This window comes from Octopus bimaculoides, chromosome 9, assembly GCF_001194135.2.
Source record: "Octopus bimaculoides isolate UCB-OBI-ISO-001 chromosome 9, ASM119413v2, whole genome shotgun sequence".
Taxonomy (NCBI): Eukaryota; Metazoa; Mollusca; class Cephalopoda; order Octopoda; family Octopodidae; genus Octopus; species Octopus bimaculoides.
The window spans coordinates 41,435,387-41,438,524 of NC_068989.1; the positions used below are offsets into that span (position 1 = coordinate 41,435,387).

General features: G+C 34.1%; 1 protein-coding gene across 2 annotated transcripts in view; it reads left to right on the top strand.

Annotated features, from left to right (window-relative positions):
- The first annotated feature begins 288 nt into the window (after positions 1 to 288).
- The window catches only part of LOC106872550 (adenylate cyclase, terminal-differentiation specific-like), a 24,388-nt gene continuing 21,538 nt past the window's right edge, over positions 289 to 3,138 (top strand). For both annotated transcript variants that reach the window (XR_008264889.1, XM_052970655.1), the window contains exons 1-2: positions 289 to 1,295; positions 1,839 to 1,990. The gene's annotated coding sequence lies outside the window, so the exon portion shown is untranslated. The remainder of the gene's footprint in view (positions 1,296 to 1,838; positions 1,991 to 3,138) is intronic.

A 3,138-nucleotide genomic window follows, 5' to 3' on the forward strand; every position in this document is an offset into this window, starting at 1 on the left:
AGGTAAAATACTATGAAAAAATATAAGGCAAAAAATTGGATATAAGTATAACTAACTTCTTTATTTTAAAAGCGAACTATATTTTAGTTAAGCTTAAATGACAGAGCTCAATTCGAGGTGTTTCATGGTATCAATCTCATGCAATGAAGTTTTAAAAGAAAAAAAGTTATGAGTGTTTGTTTCTCAAATTTGAGGGTGATAATATTGTTCTGTACTTTTTTATGAATATAGGTTCTATAAGGGGACTTTTAATATATGTCACCGGCGTCATTTCACCTGGAAAAAAAAACATGGATTACATGGGAAAATACGAGCAGGAGAAGTAATATTCTAATATAAACCTGGTAAAGTACAGGACAAGTTATTACACTTGGAAAAGTTCAGGACAATTATTACATCTGGTAAAGTACAGAACAAGAAATTTTTTACTTAAAATACTGTAGCTAAGAATAAAATTTGAATATTAAAAATTATTTGACTTTAATTTACAAAGTAACATTATAATTAAAAAAAGGTACTATCGTTTTGGTAAAATATTGACACACTAAAATACTTAAAAAATGAGAGCTAGAAGTATCAATATAGTTAAAGTTTTATGCAAAGTAGAATAGTATATATCGTAGGAAAATTCATTATGTAAAAGATAAGCATTGGGTCAAAACTAAACCTGTGAAGACTTAGCAATAACTTAGGCAATAACTCAAGCAAATCTTACTGTGAATTTGTTGTTATAGGTAGATTTTACTGTAATATGTAACTAATTTTTGTATTATTCTATTTATTGTACTGACTAATTATGTACTACTATTATTTTTTATAATCTATTTTCAAATTTCTAATTTTTTATAAAAAAATTTTTTAATGAATTTCTTTAAGTGCAAAAATTATTTTCAGTAATTTTTTATTTTTAATATAAGTAACAAGTAATAACAAATAGAAGTAATAACTTGTAATAAAATTTTTAGTTTTTTCTAAATCTAAATATTTTATTTGAAATTTTATCCTTAGCTGCAATATTTTAAGTAAAAATTTTCTTGTTCTGTACTTAACCAGATATAATAACTTATCCTGTACTTCTCCAGATTTATAATCTTAAGAATATTATTTCTCTTGCTCGCATTTTTCCTCGACTAATAAAGACAAATCAAGTTGAGCTGGCGTGTGTAGAGTGAAAGCTTTGCGGTAGAAACATGGGAGATGAACATACACACACACAAACTATATATATACACATTTAAAAGTCTTTGCAAGAATATCAAAGAATGGAGTTAACTAACTGCGTTTATTGCCTAAAGGTTAGTTATAATTGTTTAATAAACTTCAATAAAATCAATCTTACGTCATGCCATTGCCATGTCATTTCCATTGGGATATGTTTACCTGTATGTGTATAGAGTGGGGTGGGGGTGACTATCATCGTTGCTTAAGCCCCTACAGATGTCGCAGAGAACACAGTCAATGCCGACTAATACGACCAGCACCTACACCACTAAGCGTTTTTTTAGCCTGAGGATTACGTAAAGGCACCAGACGGTTTATAAAATGCTGAGTGTTTTCATCGCATGAAACTATTATATATATTGATATTCTTGTATATCCTTCTCTTGCGAACTTTGGTGGTCGATTGTTGGATGAAAAGCCTTATAAAATTTAGTTGTAACTTTTACTGGCGCTTTGAAGTTCAAATGCCACGGAGGTCATCTACATCTTCTTTCCATGGACGATAAAATTAATGTTTCATTCTATACCAGAAATCAATTTTTTTTTTTACTGTGGTGTTTTTGTTTGTTTGTTTGTTTGTTTTTAATTTAAAGCATATTTTGTTCCCACCATTACAGGCGCCTCCAGGAGAAACTTAGTAATGCGGGACAAGATTATTTTCGAATCTAAGGAGAAATTGTACCCTCTCAAAATACAAGGATTCCGAGTTTGTTTTCCCCGGCCACTCACTGAGGAACCTGAATAAAAATAATCACGGATCCCTTTTTTGGTACAGTGTCTCGGTTGAATTAACCTTTTCTATGTCTTATTTCCCGAACCACCACCATCACCAATGCCATCATCCCATGGAGCTGCAGTTGGCTAAATGGGCAGGTGTAAATAGAGTGAGAGGAGGAAATCTCAAGCTGAAGAGTCAATGCTTCGCATCTCGTCCGCGGCGCTGCAGGATGTCTGCGACTAAAACAACGAAAGCGCTTCAACTCCTGGGGGGGAAAAAAAACAAGCAATTATCCCTCAAATTACAGCCAACCACTTTAAATAAAGGATGGGGACATTGAACAACGTAGATCCTTAATGTAATATACAAAAGAGAGAGAGAGACAGAGACAGAGATAGAGTGAGAAACGGAAAGATTATGACACGAATCCCTTTGGTCGTGGCGAGCCGGCTAGGGCAGGGGTTTTCAAACTTTTTGACTTGTGGACCCCTTTATATTTCAGGCTTTACATTAAGGAGCCCCTTATAAACGCTTATGAAATTTATACATAAATATTTGCTTAAAATAACATATATTTTTACATTTATTTATTTAACAGTATTTACCAAATAGGTTTATTGTCAATTAAAAGATTTCGATTAAAAAACATATATAAAATCAAATTGCCCATAAAAAGTATTTGCTGTCCACGGACCCCCTGTCTTGTCCTTGCGGACCCTCTGTGGTCCGCGGACCACAGTTTGAAAACCCCTGGGCTAGGGGACATATAAATAATCAACCGGCCTACCAGAAATAATAGCCAAATCTCCTCAAATAGCAACAAAGAGGAAGCTCATACTAGATAAACTTGTTCTAGATGTCTGAATAAAAAAACAAACAGGATTGTCACGGTTGGAACACGTTTCTTCATAGATCGATCTATTATGAGGAGGCGCTTTCATTAGTAGCAGCTGTGTTGGTAGTGTTGGCGTTGGCGGTTCTGCTTTTAGTTTTGTTGTTGTTGTTGTTGTTGGTGGTGGTGGTGGTGGTGGTGATGGTGGCTGTGGTTGTGGTGTTGCTGTTATCGTTGTGGCTGTTTTGGCGTTGGTAGTGGTGGTGGTACTGACATTGGTAGTAATAGTTTTGGTGGCGGTGGTGTTATCATAACGGTATTTTTGTTGTTGTTGCTCTTGTTGTTGTTGTTGGTGGTGGTGGTGGTG